At 45.1% G+C, this 21,822-nt stretch overlaps 1 protein-coding gene and 1 long non-coding RNA gene across 6 annotated transcripts in view; both read left to right on the top strand.

The window, feature by feature from the left end:
* Window positions 1-21,822, top strand: part of RAD21L1 (RAD21 cohesin complex component like 1) — a 619,411-nt gene that overhangs the window by 352,800 nt on the left and 244,789 nt on the right. The window lies entirely within an intron of this gene.
* LOC135055282 (uncharacterized) lies at window positions 5,224-9,095 on the top strand. The gene is made up of 3 exons (XR_010243708.1): window positions 5,224-5,593; window positions 7,381-7,519; window positions 8,784-9,095. It is a non-coding gene; the product is annotated as an uncharacterized LOC135055282 (long non-coding RNA).

The raw sequence follows: 21,822 nt of genomic DNA on the forward strand, positions 1-21,822 counted from the left end.
ACACAGATCTCACCCTGAAGTTCGTCCCGGAGCCGCGCCGCCGTCCTCCTCACAGAGCCGGAAGATAGAAGCCGGGTGAGTATGAGAAGAAAGAAGACTTCAGAGGCGGCAGAAGACTTCAGATCTTCACTGAGGTAAAGCACAGCAGTTAAGCTGTGCGCCATTGCTCCCACACAGCACACACAAACGGCAGTCACTGTAAGGGTGCAGGGCGCAGGGGGGCACCCTGGGCAGCAATATAACCTCAATTTCTGGCAAAAGAAGATATATATAGCTAGGCACTGTATATATAAAGAGCCCCCCGCCAGTTCTTTATATATTTTAGCGGGACAGAAGCCCACCGCTGAGGGGGCGGGGCTTCTTCCTCAGCACTCACCAGCGCCATTTTCTCCACAGCACAGCGCTGAGAGGAAGCTTCCCGGACTCTCCCCTGCTTATCCACAGTGGAAGAGGGTTTTAAAGAAGGGGGGGCACATAATTTGGGGCAAAAATAAAGATTACAGCGCTATCTGGGTAAACATATTGTGTGGTTTTTTTCCTGGGTCATATAGCGCTGGGTGTGTGCTGGCATACTCTCTCTCTGTCTCTCCAAAGGGCCTTGTGGGGGAACTGTCTTCAGATAAGAGGATTCCCTGAGTGTGTGGTGTGTCGGTACGCGTGTGTCGGCATGTCTGAGGTAAAAGGCTATCATAGGGAGGAGGTGGAGTTAATGACTGTGGTGTCTCCATCGGCAACACTGACACCTGACTCTTTGGATATGTGGAATGTTTTAGTGCTAAGGTGAATTTATTGCACTGAGTCTAGGGAATGTACAGGCGTCAAACCCTGCCTTTCCCCTATGTCACAGGGACATCCGGGGTCTCAAAAGCGCCCACTATCCAGAATAGCAGACAAAGACGCCGACACGGATTCTGACTCCAGTGTCGACTACGATGATGCAAAGTTACAGCCAGAATTGGCAAATAGTATTCAATATATGATTATTGTAATAAAAGATGTTTTTCATATCACAGAGAAACCCCCTGTCCCTGACACGAAGGTACACATGTATAGGGTAAAGAAACCTGAGGTAACCTTTCCCCCATCTCATGAACGAGTTATTGAAAAGGCTTGGGAATATCCAGACAGGAAACAGCAGATTCCCAAAAGGATTCTTAGGGTGTATCCTTTCCCGACTAAGGACAGGATATGGTGAGAATCTTCCGCAAGGGGGGGAAAAAAGCGTGGACACGCTTATCCAAAAGAGTAAAGCTGCCATCCCAAGATATGGCTACCCTCAGGGATCCTGCTGATCGCAAACAGCAGGCTCCCTTAAAGTCCATTTACACACATTCTAGTACCTTACTCAGACCGGCAATAGTGTCGGCTGGAGTTTGTAGCGCTGTAGCAGCGTGGATAGGTACCTTATCGACGGAAATTGATACCCTGGATAAGGGTACCATTTTATTGACCAGGGGTCATATTAACGATGCTGTCTTATATATGAGAGATTTTCACAGAGACTTTGGCCTACTGGGTTCTAGAATCAACGCTATGTCGATTTCTGCTAGACGAGTCCTATCGACCCGGCAATGGACAGGTGATGCCGACTCAAAGAGGCATATGGAGGTTTTACCTTACAAGGGTGAGGAATTGTTTCTGGAAGATCTCTCGGACCTGGTCTCCACAGCTACAGCTGGTAAATCAAAAATTTTGCCTTATATTCCCTCACAGCCTAAGAAAGCACCACATTATCAGATGCAGTCCTTTCAGTCACAGAGAAACAAGAAAGTGCGAGGTGCGTCCTTTCTTGCCAGAGGTAAGGGCAGAGGAAAGAAGCTGCACAACACAGCTAGTTCCCAGGAACGGAAGTCCTCCCCGGCCTCTACAAAATCCAACGCATGACGCTGGGGCTCCGCTAATGGAGTCCGCCCCAGTGGGGGCACGTCTTCAAATATTCAGCCACATCTGGGTTCACTCACAGGTGGATCCCTGGGCAATAGAAATTGTTTCTCAGGGTTACAAGCTGGAATTCGAAGAGGTGCCTCCTCGCTGGTTTTTCAAATCGGCCCTGCTGACTTCTTCCCCAGAAAGGGAAATAATGGTAAATGCAATTCACTAATTGTATCTTCAACAGGTGGTGGTCAAGGTTCCCCTACTTCAACAAGGGAGGGGATTATTACTCAACCCTGTTTGTAGTCCTGAAACCGGACGGTTCGGTCAGACCCATTTTAAATTTAAAATCCCTTAACCTATACTTTAAAAGGTTCAAGTTCAAGATGGAATCGCTCAGGGCGGTCATCGCCAGCCTGGAAGGGGGGGGGATTTTATGGTATCTCTGGACATAAAGGATGCGTACCTTCATGTTCCCATGTATCCACCTCATCAGGAGTACCTGAGATTTGCGGTACAGGGTTGTCATTACCAATTTCAGACGTTGCCGCTTGGGCTTTCCACGGCCCCGAGAATTTTCACCAAGGTAATGGCGGAAATGATGGTGCTCCTGCGCAAGCAGGGTGTCACAATTATCCCGTACTTGGACGATCTCCTCATAAAAGCGAGATCAAGAGAGCAGTTGCTGAACAGCGTCTCACTTTCACTGAAGGTGTTACAGCAACACGGCTGGATTCTCAATATCCCGAAGTCGCAGTTGGTTCCTACGACTCGTTTGACCTTCTTGGGCATGATTCTGGATACAGACCAGAAAATGGTTTATCTTCCGATATAAAAAGCTCAGGAACTCATGACTCTGGTCAGGAACCTATTGAAGCCAAAACAGGTGTCAGTGCATCACTGCACTCGAGTCCTGGGAAAGATGGTGGCATCATACGAAGCCATTCCCTTCGGCAGGTTCCATGCGAGGACTTTCCAATGGGACCTACTGGGCAAGTGGTCCGGGTCACATCTACAAATTCATCAGTTGATCACCCTGTCCCCCAGAGCCAGGGTTTCTCTCCTGTGGTGGCTGCAGAGTGCTCACCTTCTAGAGGGCCGCAGGTTCGGCATTCAGGATTGGATCCTGGTGACCACGGACGCGAGCCTCCGCGGTTGGGGAGCAGTCACACAGGGAAGAAATTTCCAAGGCCTTTGGTCAAGTCAAGAGACTTATCTTCACATCAACATCCTGGAACTGAGGGCCATATACAACGCCCTACGTCAAGCGGAGACCTTACTTCGCGACCAACCAGTTCTGATCCAGTCAGACAACATCACCACAGTGGCTCATGTAAACCGCCAAGGCGGCACCAGGAGCAGAGTGGCAATGGCGGAAGCCGCCAGGATTCTTCGCTGGGCAGAAAATCATGTAAGCGCACTGACAGCAGTGTTCATTCCGGGAGTGGACAACTGGGAAGCAGACTTCCTCAGCAGACACGACCTGCATCCAGGAGAGTGGGGACTTCATCAGGAAGTCTTCGCACAGATTGCAAGTCAGTGGGGACTGCCCCAGATAGACATGATGGCGTCCCGCCTCAACAAAAAGCTACAGAGTTATTGTGCCAGATCAAAAGACCCTCAGGCGGTAGCTGTAGACGCCCTAGTGACACCGTGGGTGTTCCAGTCGGTCTATGTATTTCCTCCTCTTCCTCTCATACCCATGGTGTTGAGAATAATAAGAAAAAGAGGAGTGAGAACAATTTTCATTTTTCCAGATTGGCCACGAAGGACCTGGGCCAGTATTTACTAAAAGTCCGAGTTTGGTCGATTTGTGTTTTTTTTTCTAAGTCCCAATCCGGGAATTCACTAAGCACCAATCTCGGCAGTGTCTGGTCTATTCGTAATGGTTTGAATGACAACGTTCCGAAATACGAATGAATAGACCATCGGTCAAACGCGGCTGTTATTTCATAGAATACGGGAATTCACTATTCATTCGTATTTGGGTGTTAGTCTCTGAGGGCTCAAATGCGGTCGTATTTTTTTGTGATTCGTTAAAAAAAGCGGCAAAAAAATAGACCTGCTTTTTTCAGTCGTGTTTACATGTGTTGCAAATAAAAAATCACTCACACCTGAATTAGGATGCCTATAAAAGGATGTTAGGCCCATTTCAATACACCTACACTCAGAAATGGCAGCAGGACTGTGGGCCAGTGATCTTTTGTGTGCTGTGGGATTCCTCAGACTCAGACATCAGCCTGTAAGTAACCAGGGCCAAGAAACTGAACATGGTCAGCAGGTTGTACAGGTTCCGCGGAGGCTGCGCAGGCCTCGTTTTTTTAGGGGGCGTTTAAACTTGAACGCATTGTCCGATGAAAAGGTCATACAGATGTTCCGTCTAAATCGTAACAACATTTTCCGTCTGTATGACCTTGGCAAACTGGGCCTAGACCCTGAGACAGCACGCTCTCGCCCTGTCTCAGGCCTGCACAAACTCCTGGCTGTGTTGCACTTTCTGGCTACTGGCAGCTTTCAGACTGTGTCTGGGAATGTGATAGGAATCTCACAGCCCAAATTTTCCAGAATCTTAACACAGGTGATGTATACCTAACAACCTCTTCTGTTTTGTGTTTGTTTTAATTTCTCGGTGGCCAGTTCTGTCCTAAAATCTCAAGTTTATTGTTCTTTAAAATGTTCACACAGGTTTTGGCTGTTTTGCAGCCACACATCGAGGCCTCAATCTGCTTCCCTACGCAGGAGTCTCAGTGGCATGCCGTCAGGGTAGATTTCTATGAGCTGGCTGGCATGCCCAATGTGCTTGGAGCCATAGATTGCACACACATTCAGCTGAGACCACCTAGGGGCAGGCAGCACATATATACAAACCGCCATTTTGAACACTCCACAAATGTGCAGGTGATTTGTGATGCAAATCTCAAAATAAGGAGTGTTGTTGCTGGTTACCCTGGGGGCTGCCATGACTCCTTCATCCTCAGTCAGTCATCCCTCTTTGATAAGTTTGAGGACGGACAAATGCCAGATGGATGGCTGCTGGGTATGTAATTTGATATGTGTAGGCCTGCGTATACTTTGCCCAAATACAGGTGCAGATGTATTAACCTGTAGAAGGCATAAGGAAGTGAGAAACCAGTGATCTGTGCAAGGTGTTACAGGCACCAGCCAATCTGCTCCAATATGTAAATGAACATTTAGGATCAGATTGTCTGCTGCCTTTATTACCTTGCACATATCACTGGTTTTTCACTTCCTTATGCCTTCTACAGGTTAATACATCTGCCCCACAGTGTGTTACTTATGCGTTGCTGTATCTTCACATGAATCACGTTACTATATCTGTCTTTTAGGTGATGGAGGATATGGCTGTTTCTCTTGGCTTCTAACTCCATTGTCCCGACCTGATACCCCTGCTGAACACAATTACAATCATGCACATAAGTCCATGCGGAATGTGATAGAAAGATGTTTTGGTGTGCTGAAATCTAGGTTTCGGTGTCTGGATAAGTCTGGTGGACTTTTGTTGTATAGTCCCTCCAAGGTGACTCAAATTGTGTTCTGCTGCTGCTTTCCTCATAACATGTGTTTGCAACAACATCTGCCACATGTTGAGGAGGAGGAAGAAAGCAGCCAGCAAGCAGAGGAATTAGAGACATCTGGGGATACTTGGAGTACTGATGTAGGGAGGCAGGTTAGGCAACAGATCATCAATAGCTTTTCTAAGGTAAGCTTGGTTTGCTTATTTCATTTGTTGTGTCTTCATAAATCGATGTTTTGATTTTTTGGTCAAAATCCAGTACTCAGAATGTGTCTGTCTCCTTGACACATACAAACATACCCTCGCTATATGGTCAACAAATGTTGCATGTGTATTGTGTGTCTTTTTAATATCAAAACAACAGATTATGAGTGGCATGCATTAAGTCTGGATAAGTGTTCGAAATCTTACAGTGCTAATTTCTTACAAGCCCACATCATCCATTTAGTATTTCACTTTATCATTGTGTGTAATGTCCTAATGCACAGGATCACAAACTCGGCCCCCAGGACCACACACAGTGCATGTTTTTCTCGTAACCCAGTAGAAGCACAGGTGTATGAATTACTCACAGACATATGTAAAAAGGTTAAGCAAAGAGAAGAAAAAAGAAAGACTCTGTGTTGGGGCACGCTTAGAAATTTGAAATAAGTTTATTAAAACTTAACATTTAATTAATAACGAATAAAAGTAATGAGGAGTTTGATACAAAAAATTGTTCAAGAACACAAAGTAAACATATATATTGACAGAAATCAGGATAAGCCTGATACAAAATTATGGGCACCTGTGGTGAATAATATACTGAAAGACGGACCGTTTCACCAGGGTGGCTTGTTCACTGTGTCAGGGCATAAGGAAAAAGCTGCTGTATTTAAGGCAGAGGAGGGAGGGAACTGGGAGGGCTTAACATCACTAGGGATTCCGATTGGTGGAAGTCCATAGTGACATCACCCTGACACATTTTTCCTTATGCCCTGACACAGTGAACAAGCCACCCTGGTGAAACGGTCCATCTTTCAGTATATTTTTCACCACAGGTGCCCATAATTTTGTATCAGGCTTATCCTGATTTCTGTCAATATATATGTTTACTTTGTGTTCTTGAACAATTTTTTTGTATCAAACTCCTCATTACTTTTATTCGTTATTAATTAAATGTTAAGTATTAATAAACTTATTTCAAATTTCTAAGCGTGCCCCAACACAGAGTCTTTCTTTTTTCTTCTCTTTGCTTAACCATTACTGACTCTGGGAGCACCACCAACTCAAATAATTATTTAGATGTCTTCATTAAGAATCTTTAAATTTAAACTTAGTATCGTTGGTCATTCCCTGAACAGTTTTCTACAATCTGTGTATTAATCTATGTTCATCATTACCACATTTTTCCTGTGCGGAACCAAACCAAATTTCTGTTAAATATGTAAAAAGGTTCACAGGTGGAGCTATTTATGTCACTTGTGATTCTGTGAGTAGACCTGCAAAACATGCACTGTGTGGGTTCCTGATGGCCGAGTTTGAGAACCTGTGTTCCCAAAAAACTCTCCTCAACATATAATATGTTTGCCTTGAGGAATACATGTGTCCCTATGTGTGACGTAACATCATATTTAAGACTCACAAACTTACTGTAATCAGGAATAATTTATTTCCTAATGTTTGATGCTGTAAACTTGATGATGTGTAAGTAAATACACAGTTTGCCACACATATACATTATTATAAACAGATTTTTTTTTTTAAAGTACATATTTGTTTCAGCATCATGTGTAAAACATGCTTAATAATTTTTAGCACACACAAACCTGTCCTAACAATACGGACATTCATTTGGACAATGTTTTTCAAACAAAACAAAGGCAACATATTACAAGCTTTTTACGCCACTCAATTGTGTTAATCTTGTAATGTTGTATAGATAAGATAGCTAAGATATGTATCACTAACATTGTAATTTGGATTGTCTGCAGGCAAAGAGAATGATTGGAATCTAGAAAGAGTAATGATTAGAAAAAAATCAAGTGGTCAGTTTACTTCCTGCTAACATGTATGTGTGGCTCCAACAACATTTTCCTCCTCCAATACCCAAAAAAATGAAAAAGAATAAATGTGCGTACTATTTTTAACAATTAATTTGGTGCACTTATAATTAATGATGTTTAAAAAAGGGGCAAGGAGCTAAGTGTGATATTTTGTAAAGCATCAAAAACACTTGCTAACTTTAATTATCACAAATGTCTATCTTTTTTTTGTTACGTTTTTTTTGGTGGCTGCTTGTCCTGCCCTTTGCCTCTAGCACTGTCATGTTGGCGTGCTCTGGTGGACCGTCTTGGTGGTGATGAGACTGGTGTGATATTTGGAGTAGTCGTACCAGAACTGCTGGTTGTTTGCTGTTGGTGCATGCATCTGAGTGTTTCATTCAGGTTAGTGAGGGTGGCATTGAGTTCACGTGTAGCAGCATTTTGATTGTCTACTATTCTGAATATGCTTTCATTAATATTTTGACTGTTTTGAAAAATGCTCATATAACTTTGCTGTTGTCTGTGCTGTTCTTCCATTAGTCTGTGCTGTTCTTCCATTATGCACTGTAAATTGCCCATGACCTGTGTAATGTCTGTACGCATGAGTTCCATGGTATTGCCTATTCTGGTTGTTTGCTCATTTTGTCGACTCAGATTTCTTGAGATTCTTCTGAGGTGAGATGGTAGGCTTGCAAACATTTGTGTCTGCTTACGCAGGCAATCTTCATTAGTGGCCTGCTGTCTAGCCCAAATAGTCCAAAACACCTGATCAGGGCCTTGTGTTCCTGGTGTTGTTGGGCTGTGTTGTAGTGGGGGTGGTGTGCTTTGCTGTGGTGGTGTACTCACAGGTGCTGGGGGGCTCATTCCTTGCATTAATGGCTGCATTTCTAAGATGTTTGTCTCCTCCATGTCACTGTGTTGGTGTTGTTGCGGAGGGATGCTGTTCCCAGGACTCGAAGCTGAAATGTTAAACATATCTCCGTTAGCTATCCATATGGTTGTGAAATGAAAAAAAAAACCACTACACATGGAACACGTCATTCACTGTTGCTTTAAACTATTCTGCCTAGCAACATAATCACTCATAGCTTAAATACATACATATGCCTGCTTGTGGCAAATGTGTCTGGCTACTTAATTGTGAAAGCAAACACTTTAGATTTATTGTAGCTCACACATACTCCAGCATAAAAAAAACATTGTAATACATAATGTGTTACCTTATAGCTTTGTTCAAACAAACATAGTAATGTTTTGGTTGGTATTTTGCAATGTTACCTTAAGCACACATGAGATTTTTTGAAAAACAAACTTACTTTTAACAAACAAACCAACATGCTTTTTTGTTGCAGCATCTTACACCCAATGTCATACTGTATGACTCAAGTGGACCATCATATCTTTACTGGATGTGGACAAGGCCATTTAGTTTGGATTCCATTTCAGCTTTTACTTACTGCGGGAAGTATTTTTGTTTTGGATGTGTTTGGACTTAATGCGGTTATGACTGATTATGATTATGTTCTGACATTTTACACTTTTTTTCCAGTTTGATACTCACAATCAAGATGAGGGGAGTGTGGATGACGTCTTGGAGGTGTGTCCAAAATATAGAGTGGGGGGACCGGTTCCGGTATGAATGGTCGACCATGTTATGGTCGACACTCATTAGGTCGACCACTATTGGTCGACATTGACATGGTCGACTTGGACACATGGTCGACACATGAAAATGGTCGACACATGAAAGGTTGACACATGAAAAGGTCGACATGAGTTTTTTAACTTTTGTTGGTGTCGTTTTTTGCGTAAAGTGACTGGGAACCCCAATTAGTGCACCGCGTCCCCTCGCATGGCTCGCTTCGCTCCCCATGCTTCGGGCATAGTGCCTTCGCTCCGCTACCGCTTCGCTCGGCACAGATTACCGTTCCAATCGTAGTCCACGTGGATCGTAAAGTATGGAAAAGTTCCCCAAAAGAAAAAAAGTTAAACTCATGTCGACCTTTTCATGTGTCGACCTTTCATGTGTCGTCCATTTTCATGTGGCGACCATGTGTCCATGTCGACCATGTCAATGTCGACAAGTAGTGGTCGACCTAATGACTGTCGACCATAACATGGTCGACCATGTGAACGGATACCGGACCGAACATACGGACGATAATCTTCGTGGCGGGGTAGCCTGCTGTATTTGTGGCGGGACAGACGACCTTGCTTTCTTTTCGGCCACAGGTTTATTGTGGTGATGTCTAACAGAAGAGCCACTTCTGCTGCTCCATACTTCTTTTGATGGACCTTTTAATGAAAGTGCAATTTTGTTATGGCCATTCCTTTACGAGCATACCCTATACTACAATGGACACTTTACCTGCTTCCGCAGCGTCATCATCATCAGATGTGTTAGGATTTAATGGCCGAGTAGTAGTTTTTTTCACACACTGTATAAAAAGAGATATATTCATAAATCATGCTATTGTGTATACATCCACACATTATGCTTATAAACATTTATACCTTTAGAAATGCTTGGTTTTTATTTTAAAAAACATAAGGACCAGATATACCAATTAAAAAATATGCACTATGGCAACATCAAGACAGACAAACATGAACAGGACACTGACATAGGCCACAAGTTAAAGGAATGGGGTTTTTTTTTTTTTTTTAAACACACAAATTATTTTTGTATTGTTTTTAAAAATAATACAGATGCAATATCTAATTGGCTCTGTGATGTGGCACTCCAAATACACATTACCACTATATGACCACACAAAAAAAACAGCAAATGTTAAGTTTTAAAAAAATGCAGTATGGTGTCACGGAACAAATACAAGCAAAAAAAAATTTATTTTTAAAACTTATTAAAAAAAAAACCCTTCAGTAAAGATTACAGTACACATGTAAGTGGTTTACAAACCACTTTCCAGTACTCCAGCCTCTAACATGACAACGACTTATTTTAATTAAAAAAAACATGGATCACTTTTATATAAAACATAGTCATAATTTTTAACGGAAAAAACACCCAAAAGGAAAACATTATTGCAGGACAAATCAGAGACGCAACAAGTCCAAACTACACATGCTAAATATCTGTGTGAAAAAAACATGACATACAATAAAGTAAGATGTTACATTGGCTTTTAGCTAACACATGACCCAAAACAATGTATTTGCAAACACACACTTGAAGATGGGAGTAATATGCTACGTCACATGACACAGATTACAAAATACAACTTATAAAAAAAATAAAAAAAAACATGCTCACCATTCTTCCTTGGCCTATCTGAATCCCAGACATGGGTTGCAGAGACAACTTCAGGAGGTATGACACTCCGCATGGGCTCCTCATACTCCAGATATCTTGCAATATAGGGCTGCCCACCACCGGTTTGCCGAGCCGACTTGACCTCCTTGGCCATTTTGGACTTGACACGTCGCTTTATGTCATAGTACCGTTTGCGGCATGTGTCCTCCGTCCGCTTGACCACCCCCTCACTATTGACAGCAGCAACTACTTTCGCCCACAACACCGTCTTCCTCCGTGTTGGCACCTTGGCGGACTCAGGCCCAAATAGCTGCCTCTGATACTTCATCAGCTCACGCACCAATGCCACATTTTCTGCAAAACTAAACTTAACATTCCGCCCAGTCTTAGTAGTGGTGCGTGGCTGCGGAGCACTCTGACTGTCACTGTCACTTGAGGCTGCTGCAGCAACCTCACCCACCTCCTCCACCTCACTAACACTCACCTCCTCCACCTGACCGACCTCCTCCCCCTCACTCACACCCTCCACCTCTGAGTCACACATAGTTGTGTGTCTAAACACTTAACACAGGGGAAAAAAAGACAAACAACACACACCTCCACTACCACTACACAACTCACACACACACACACACACACACACACACACACACACACACACACACACACACACACACACACCACACCCACCCACACACAAACACTGACAAGGGACTATAAAGAAAAATAACTTGGACTAAAAATGAGACAAAACCACAAAATACAAGACAACAAGAATGACAAGACGACTTTCAAACACAATACCACACTCAGAAATCGCTACCAACACTCCTCTTCAAACCACAAAATCACCTACCTCCACAGCACAACCTCCCTCCTCCTCACCACTAACTAAACCCACGAGGTGCGGACGGTTTGGGCGTATTTATATGGTTGCGCACAGACACTCCTACCATCTGAAACACAACCAATCATGAACGGGGATGAAAATCAAAACTGAAAGTGAAAATGCGGCCGCGGGAAAAACAACCCTGCCGCGTTTAACTTAGTGAAAAAAACAGCAAATCCAACAAAAACACGTACGCAAACGACAATGACGGCCGTAAATGTGCCAAAAAAACCCGACTGGCATCGACATCGGAAAACACGAAAACAATAAACTCGAATGCTTAGTAACTTTGCGTATATGGATTCAAAAAGTTGCATGAAAATGCACCCGATACAAAACGAGTTTAAACACTACACAAACCGACTCAAACACGAATATTAGTAAATATTGCCCCTGGTATCCGGATCTGCTGGAAATGCTCACAGAAAATCCGTGACCTATTCCTCTACAACAGGACCTGTTGCAACAGGGGCCCTGTCTGTTCCAAGACTTGCCGCGGCTGCGTTTGACGGCATGGCGGTTGAACGCAAGATCCTAGCGGAAAAAGGCATTCCGGATGAGGTCATTCCTACACTGATAAAGGCTAGGAAGGACGTGACAGCTAAACATTATCACCGTATATGGCGAAAATATGTTTCTTGGTGTGAGGCCAGGAATGCTCCTACGGAAGAATTCCATCTGGGCCGTTTCCTTCACTTCCTACAGACTGGAGTGAATTTGGGCCTAAAATTAGGCTCCATTAAGGTTCAGATTTCGGCCTTATCCATTTTCTTTCAAAAAGAATTGGCTTCTCTTCCAGAAGTACAGACTTTTGTGAAGGGAGTGCTGCATATTCAGCCTCCTTTTATACCTCCGATGGCGCCTTGGGACCTTAACGTGGTGTTGAGTTTCCTTAAGTCGCACTGGTTTGAACCACTTCAAATGGTGGAGTTAAAATATCTCACTTGGAAGGTGGTCATGTTATTAGCCTTGGCTTCGGCTAGGCGAGTGTCGGAATTGGCGGCTTTATCACATAAAAGCCCCTATCTGGTTTTCCATATGGATAGAGCGGAATTGCGGACCCGTCCTCAATTCTTGCCTAAGGTGGTGTCATCTTTTCATATGAATCAACCTATTGTGGTGCCTGTGGTTACACGAGACTTGGAGGATTCCGAGTCCCTTGGCCAGAACGGCTAGAGTCAGAAAAACAGAAGCACTGTTTGTCCTATATGCAGCCAACAAGGTTGGTGCCCCTGCTTCAAAGCAGACTATTGCTCGCTGGATCTGTAACACGATTCAGTAGGCGCATTCTACGGCTGGATTGCCGTTACCAAAATCGGTTAAGGCCCATTCCACTAGTAAGGTGGGGCTCGTCTTGGGCGGCTGCCCGAGGGGTCTCGGCACCACAACTATGCCGAGCTGCTACTTGGTCGGGTTCAAACACCTTTGCAAAGTTCTATAAGTTTGATACCCTGGCTGAGGAGGACCTCCTGTTTGCTCAATCGGTGCTGCAGAGTCATCCGCACTCTCCCGCCCGTTTGGGAGCTTTGGTATAATCCCCATGGTCCTTACGGAGTCCCCAGCATCCTCTAGGACGTAAGAGAAAATAAGATTTTAAACCTACCGGTAAATCTTTTTCTCGTAGTCCGTAGAGGATGCTGGGCACCCGTCCCAAGTGCGGACTACTTCTGCAAGACTTGTATATAGTTTTGCTTACATAAGGGTTATGTTATAGTTTCATCGGTCTTGGACTGATGCTATGTTGTTTTCATACTGTTAACTGGTTAGTATATCACAAGTTATACGGTGTGATTGGTGTGGCTGGTATGAATCTTGCCCTTGGATTAACAAAAATCCTTTCCTCGTACTGTCCGTCTCTGGGCACAGTTTCTCTAACTGAGGTCTGGAGGAGGGGCATAGAGGGAGAAGCCAGTGCACACCCATACCTAAAGTCTTTCTTAAAGTGCCCATGTCTCCTGCGGAGCCCGTCTATTCCCCATGGTCCTTACGGAGTCCCCAGCATCCTCTACGGACTACGAGAAAAAGATTTACCGGTAGGTTTAAAATCTTATTTTCTTCTAGGATAGCTCATAATGAGACTGAAACACAGGTTTTGAACAAAATCTGTAGAGGTTTTGTCGTATTCTGCTCCCAATTCTTCCTCAAAATCCCCTGGTATATGCCCAAAAAAGCGTGCTCTTGCACGATAATGCAAGTCGACACGGATACCGACTCTGATATGGGAGACGGTGATGGGGATATATTGGGGGGGGGGATAATTTGGGACGGTGATGGGGATATATTAGCATCCCTTGCTAAGGGGGTGCAACTCATGATTGAGGCCATTCGGGATGTTTTCCACATTGCTGACAAGGTACCTGAACAGGTAGAGGAGGCTTACTTTACAGACAATAAGAAAGCCTCCCTTACTTTCCCTGCGTCTAAGGAATTAAACGCATTATTTGAAAAATCCTGGGAAAACCTGGAGAAAAAATTCCAGATCCCAAAGAGAGTTATTTTTGCTTTTCCTTTCCCTGAAGAGGATAGGAAAAAGTGGGAAAACCCCCCTATTGTAGACGCTACTGTATCTAGATTGTCTAAAAAGGTGGTTTTACCTGTCCCTGGGTCTACAGCTTTGAAAGAGCCGGCAGACCACAAGATTGAGGCTATGCTCAAATCCATATACACTGCTTCAGGCGTTGCGCTAAGGCCCACTATTGCTTGTGCATGGATTTCTAAAGCCATAGTAAAGTGGTCAGGCACGTTACTAGAGGAATTGGATACTATGAATAGAAGTGACATCTAAATTTTTTACGTCACATACAGGATTCTGCAGGTTTCATGGTGAAGGCCATGAAGGACCTTGGTCATCTGAATGCACGGACATCTTCCATGGCTGTCTCGGCGCACAGGGGACTCTGGCTGCGCCAATGGTCTGTGGATCGGAATCCAAGAAGAGTGTGGAGAACCTACCCTTCACAGGTCAGGCTCTATTTGGGGAAGCGTTGGATGCGTGGATTTCCACGGCAACCGCGGGTAAGTCAACCTTTCATCCCTCAGCCACTCCGCTGACGAGGAAATCTTATCCTGCATCTACTGTGCGGTCCTTTCGGACCGCAAAGGTTAAAAGTCCAAGCCCCCTTCCACTTTCTTCAGAGGTGGTCGGGGAAAATCCAAAAAACCTGTACCATCAGGTTCGTAGGAACAGAAGCCTGATTCTGTTTCCTCAAAATCCTCAGCATGACAGTGGACCTCATAGCCAGGAGATCAGGCAGGTGGGAGCACGTCTAAGAAATTTCCATCAGGTCTGGGCGTCATCAGGCCTGGACCCCTGGGTACAAGATATTGTGTCCCAGGGATACAGACTGGAGTTTCAAGAACTCCCACCTCACAGATTTTTCAAGTCAGGCTTACCAGCTTTGCTGACAGAAAGGGCTATCCTACAGGCAGCCAATCAAAAATTGAAAGAGGCAAATGTCATTGTCCCAGTTCCACCTCATCTGGAAAACAATGGTTACTACTCAAACCTCTTTGTGGTACCGAAACCGGACGGTTCGGTCAGACCGATATTGAACCTGACATCTTTAAACCCCTACTTGAGGAAATTCAAGTTCAAGATGGTGTCTCTGAGAGTGGTGATCTCAGGTCTGGAGGAGGGGGAATTCCTGGTATCCCTGGATATCAAGGATGCGTACCTCCACATTCCGATTTGGCCGCCTCACCAGGCTTATCTCAGATTTGCGCTGTTGGACTGTCACTATCAGTTCTAGGCACTGCCATTTGGCCTATCCACGGCACCAAGGGTGTTCACCAAGGTAATGGCAGAGATGATGCTACTCCTATGCAAGCAGGGAGTGAACATAATTCTGTATCTGGACGATCTGCTGATAAAAGCATCTTCCAGGGAGAAGTTGTTGCAGAACATTGCTCTCACAACTCGACTACTCCGGGATCACGGGTGGATCCTGATCTTCCAAAGTCAAGTTTGGAGCCGACAAGGAGATAGTCTTTCCTGGGGATGATCCTCGACACGGAAGTGCAGAGGGTGTTTCTACCAGTGGTAAAAGTGTTGGTGATACAATCAATGGTCTGGGATGTCTTGAAGCCTGCCCGGGTATCGGTTCATCAGTGCATTCACCTTCTGGGGAAGATGGTAGCCTACTACGAGGCTCTACAGTATGGAAGATTTCATGCACGGTCCCTCCAACTGGATCTCCTAGACAAGTGGTCGGGATCTCACCTACACATGCACCAGAGGATACCTCTGTCGCCGAAAGTCAGGATTTCACTGCTTTGGTGGCTACAAATGCCTCACCTTCTCGGGGGCCGCAGGTTCGTGATTCAGAACTGGATCCTTCTAACCATGGATGCAAGTCTCAGAGGTTGGGGCGCGGTCATCCAAGGGGAAAACTTCCAAGGAAAGTGGTCAAGTCTGGAATCCATCCTTCCGATAAACATTCTGGAACTAAGAGCCGTGTACAACGGACTTTGACAGGCGGCACATCTTCTACAATATCAGGCCATTCAGGTGCAGACGGACAATGTAACGACTGTGGCCTACATAAACTGACAAAGCGGAACGAAGAGCAGAGCTGCAATGTCAGAGGTGACAAAGATCCTCCTCTGGACAGAAAGGCACGCGCTGGTGCTGTTGGCGATCTTCATTCTGGGTGTGGACAACTGGGAAGTAGACTTCCTCTGCAGACACGATCTCCATCCAGGAGAGTGGGGCCTCGACCCCGAGGTGTTTGCAGAGGTGACAAGTCTTTGGGGCGTACCTCAAATCGACATGATGGCCTCCCACCTCAACAAGAAGCTTCGCAGGTACTGTTCCAGGTCGTGAGACCCACAGGCAGTGACGGTGGACGCACTGGTGACTCCGTGGTTCTTCCAGTCGGTGTATGTGTTACCTCCACTTCCACTCATACCAAGGATTCTCAAACTTATAAAAAAACAAGAGTTCAGGCGATCCTCATTGCTCCGGACTGGCCAAGAAGAGCTTGGTACGCGGATCTTCTGGAATTACTGCTGGAAGATCCGAGGTCTCTTCCTCTTCGAGAGGACCATCTGCAACAGGGGCCGTTTGCTTATCAAGACTTACCACGGCTACGTTTGACGGCATGGAGGTTGAATGCCAGATGTTAGCTCAGAAAGGCATTCCGAACAAGGTTATTCCTACCCTGATCCAGGCTAGGAAAGGAGTAACGTCTAAACATTACCATCGCATTTGGAAAAAGTATGTGTCTTGGTGTGAATCCAAGAAGTTTCCTACGGTGGAGTTTCAACTTGGGAAGTTTCTCCTCTTCCTACGACACCTTGGGATCTTAACGTGGTGTTGCAGTTCCTGCAATCGGATTGGTTCGAGCCTTTACAGGAGGTTGAGGTTAAGTTTCTCACTTGGAAGGTGGTCACACTGTTGACATTAGCATCTGCTAGAAGTGTGTCTGAATTGGGGGCTTTGTCCTGCAAAAGCCCCTACTTAATTTTCCATGAAGATAGAGTTGAGCTCAGGACGCGTCAGCAGTTTCTTCCAAAGGTTGTGTCGGCTTTTCATATCAACCAACCTATCGTGGTGCCAGTGGCTACTGACTCCTCAATTACCTCAAAGTCCTTGGATGTTGTGAGGGCTTTGAATATTTATGTGAAGAGGACTTCTTGTCACAGAAAGTCGGATTCTCTCTTTGTCCTTTATGATCCCAACAAGAAATTGTCTGCTTCTAAGCAGACAATTTCTCGCTTGATCAGGTTCACTATCCAGCATGCTTATTCTACGGCAGGATTGCCGTGTCCAAAATCTGTTAAGGCCCACTCTACTCGTAAGGTGGGTTCTTCCTGGGGGCTGCCCAGGGTGTCTTGGCTTTACAGCTTTGCCGAGCGGCTACTTAGTCAGGGTCGAACACGTTTGCTAAGTTTTACAAGTTCGATACTTTGGCCTCTGAGGACCTAAAGTTTGGTCTATCAGTTGTGCAGGAGCCTCCGCGCTCTCTCTCCCATACTGGGAGCTTTGGGGGGTCATTCCAAATTGATCGCTAGCTACTTTTAACAGCCGTGCAAACGCATAGTCGCCGCCCACGGGGGAGTGTATTTTCACTTTGCAAGTGTGCGAACGCGTGTGCAGCCGAGCGGGACAAAAACTTTTTTTGCAGTTTCTGAGTAGCTCTGGACTTACTCAGCCCTTGCGATCACTTCAGTCTTTTTGGTCCCGGAGTTGACGTCAGACACCCGCCCTGCAAACGCTTGGACACGACTGCGTTTTTCCAAACACTCCCAGAAAACGGTCAGTTGACACCCACAAACGCAAACGCCCTCTTCCTGTCAATCTCCTTGCGATCGGCTGTGCGAATGGATTCTTCGTTAAATCCATCACCCAGCAATGATCCACTTTGTACCCGTACGACGCGCGTGCGCATTGTGGTACATCCGGACGCGCGTACGCATTGTGGTACATACGAACGCGCAGTAGTAACCTGTTCGCTGCAAAAAACGGCAGTGAGCGATCAAAACGGAATGACCCCCATGGTACATCCCCATGGTACTAATGTGGACCCCAGCATCCTCTAGGACGTAAGAGAAAATAGGATTTTTATTATCTACTGGTAAATCCTTTTCTTCATTCTCCTGCAGTTGTTACTTGGTTCAGTACTACCTTGTTACTTGGTTAAGTACTGCATTGTTACTTGGTTAAGTACTGTTATTCAGCTGTTGCTGAAGTGTTCAAGCTAGTTAGCTTGGTTTGCCTTGTTATGTGTGAGCTGGTGTGAATCTCACCACTGTCTGTGTATTTCCTTCTCTCGAAGTATGTCCGTCTTCTCGGGCACAGTTTCTAGAGTTTGGTAGGAGGGCCATAGAGGGAGGAGCCAGCCCACACTATTAAACTCTTAAAGTGCCCATGGCTCCCAAGGGACCCGTCTATACCACATGGTACTAATGTGGACCCCAGCATCCTCTACGGACTATGAGAAAAGGATTTACCGGTAGGTAATTAAAATCCTATTTATCCCACCTACCCTCCAGAGCAGAGGTTCTCAAACTCGGTCCTCGGGGGCCCACACAGTGCATGTTTTGCAGGTCTCCTCACAGAATCGCAAGTGAAATAATTAGCTCCACCTGTGGACCTTTTAAAATGTGTCAGTGAGTAATTAATACACCTGTGCACCTGCTGGGTTACCTGCAAAACATGCACTGTGTGGGCTCCCGAGGACCGAGTTTGAGAACCTCTGCTCCAGACATTAGAAGGGTCCTAGCATGACCATCCTGAAAGTCAGGATTGGATATAAAGGGAAGATAAAGAGATTTATGAGCATTTAAGTTGTGTTTGTAGCGCAAGTATGCCACAGTTTTTTGGGAGGCCAGAGCAATGGGTTCTCTCTCACATGGGTCGGGATCTCCTGATCATGGAGGTGTAGAAACGTTTACAGATATCCACCTTCCAAAAATTCTCTTTGCAGGGAGGTATTTGTATAAGTTTCCTGATCAGGCAGCCAATCTTTAAGGTAGCGTAGGAGAGCTGCCTTGGAATACCACTGTACCCATCCTAAATTACTCTTATAAAACTTAGCAGGGATTTCCACTAGTTTTTACTGCGGAATATTGCTAGGTGAGAGTTTCTACCTAAGCAGGGCCGGTTCCGGGGCTTCTGGCGCCCTGGGCGGCATTAGGGGGCGTGGCTTCATACAGGGGGCGTGGTCATTTACGCCCCTGTACAGACTGAAATGATGTGCGGTGCGCGATGACGCGTAGCGTCTAGTTCCCTTCGTGGAGAGGACCTTTGCTGTGCGGTGCGCGATGACGTCATCGTTTACCGCACAGTAAAGGACCTCTCCACGAATGGAAACTAGACGCGTACACGTCTAGTTTCCCTTCCCAGCGGCAGCGGGGGGGGCAGCGGCCAGCGGCAGCAGGGGGGCAGCGGGGGGCATACAGCAGCAGCGGATCTTGCCCTGGTGCGGCGCCCTGCGCCCTCCGGAAGGCGGCGCCCCGGGCAAAAGTCCTGCTTGCCCATGGCAAGATCCGCTACTGTACCTAAGGTAGACACACCAGTGAGAGACAACAATCAAAGAGAGAAAGAAAGGCAACCAGTAATCAGACAAGTGCACTCTTCCCTTAGTAATGTAATCAATAAAATCACTCTTTAATAGGTATACTTAAAAAGAAGGTATCCATGCTGATATTACACTTACACCAGTGACAGGGTGGTGGTATGGTATGCCGGCGGTGGTATGGTATGCCGGCGGCCGGACTCCCAGCGACCAGCATACCGGCGCCGGAAGCCCGACCACCGGCCGACCGACAGCGTGGCGAGCGCAAATGAGCCCCTTGCGGGCTCGCTGCGCTTGCCACGCTGCGGGCACGGTGGCGCGCTACTATTTATTCTCCCTCCAGGGGGGTCGTGGACCCCCACGAGGGAGAAAAACTGTCGGTATGCCGGCTGTCGGGATTCCGGCGCCGGTATAACGTGTGCCGGGATCCCGACAGTCGGCAACCTGAAGACCACCCCAGTGACACACCTCTCTAAATTGACTACAATACACAAGTTTGAGGTATTTTAAGGCTTATTTGTGTTTCAGATGTTGATCCTTAACATCTATTTTATTATATGCCTGGGTCGATAAAGACTTTTAAAAATTGTAAGAACAGGTTACTGAGGGGCTACAGTCTGATATGCCTGTATCAGACTTGTTTCCTTTTTTTTTTTTTATCATGCCAGGGAAGCATCAGAGTGTTTGGGAAAAATGGTCTGGTGGGGTTATTGGATCTAAACTCTTGTAGTTGCTTTAGCTGATGTTTTGGGATGCTGAATACAGATTCTAGAAATACATCTAAGTCCTTGCCTTTTGAAGGAAATATGCTTTTTGGACTGAAACATTAGAACATCATCTTTCAAGCCAATGGAGGAAAATTTTGTATCCTTTCAGTGAACACACCCAGATCTAAATTAATTACATATTGCAGCAACAGTTCTCCTGTTAGGCATAAAATGTTTTCATCTAGCTGTCAATCGTGGTGTACAACAAAGGGGAAGACTGACAGGGACAACCAAATGTTTGGTATCCAAGTCCTCTTATAAGCAAACCACATGATTGGCTTCTACTCTACTCAACTTTATCTGCAATGAGAGCATGACTACTGTTGTTCTGGGACCAAAATATTGTCTTGTTTTCAGATTTGTGGGTAAGAGATATCCCATTCTGAAACATATAGGGCCTCCAGCCAGGTTGTTCTTTTCTACCAGGTTTACCAGGTAAAGTACAAAAGTTTGTCTTTCACAGAGGTTTTTATTAGCAGTTTTTATCCATGTCCCATATTATAAAAAAAATTGTTTCATTCTAAAACCCACATTTTCTAAACAGATTTCCAGTGAAAAGGTTGATGATACAGTTTAATATAAGTAATCAATAGCATGGAGCACAATGGATTTCTTGCATGCATGTATATAAAAGATGCTTATTTTCACATCCTGATCTGGGAAAGCCTTCAGAGCCTGCTCAGTTTCATTGTTCAGAATATTCAGTTTAGAGTTCAAGCTTTCGGGCTTGTCATGGGACCCTGAGTTTTTACCAAGGTGATGGCTGGGGTGTTGAAATAAAGGGGACTTCCTATCAATCCCTATTTAGACAATTTACTTCTTAAGGGGAATTCTGCCTCCCTTTTAAAGAATTAACTCCAGATAGCCACTCTGTTGTTGGAAACTACTGGATCGATCATAACTTTTCAAAAATCAAGCCTGACTTAACACATGATGAGGTTATTGGGGCTTCTGTTCGACATCAGGCTCCAAACATTTTTCTTACAGGAAAAATAATCATAGAGGTCAAAAAATTGTTGAGAGCCATCATGACTTTTTTATTGAAAAATATGTGCTCTTCCACTCCTGTGTTTTGTTTTTGTTTTTTTTTGTTTTTTTTAAATTAGTGTTTGTAAAATGTTACAAGTCCAGACTTTGGCTAGCCTCCCAGTTGATCATGATGTCACTTCAGACAAGGCAGTCTGTCCTATAGTGTTTGAGAGCAGAACATTTCATAAGGGTCACCCCTTCTCCATCTGGGATGAGGACCATCAAGACTAGATGAAAGAGTAGTAGTGATAGTGCAATATGGCCTTCAGGGTCATTGGTTTTGCAAGGAAGCAAAGGTTCCTATCAATATACTAGAATTCAGACAAGAGACAAATGCATAGGTTAATAGCGCTTTCCTTAATAAATGGCAAAGCTGTGTGAACTCAGTTGGGGAACACGCTTCAAGAGTGAACC

This window comes from Pseudophryne corroboree, chromosome 3 (assembly GCF_028390025.1).
Source record: "Pseudophryne corroboree isolate aPseCor3 chromosome 3, aPseCor3.hap2, whole genome shotgun sequence".
Lineage (NCBI taxonomy): Eukaryota > Metazoa > Chordata > Amphibia > Anura > Myobatrachidae > Pseudophryne > Pseudophryne corroboree.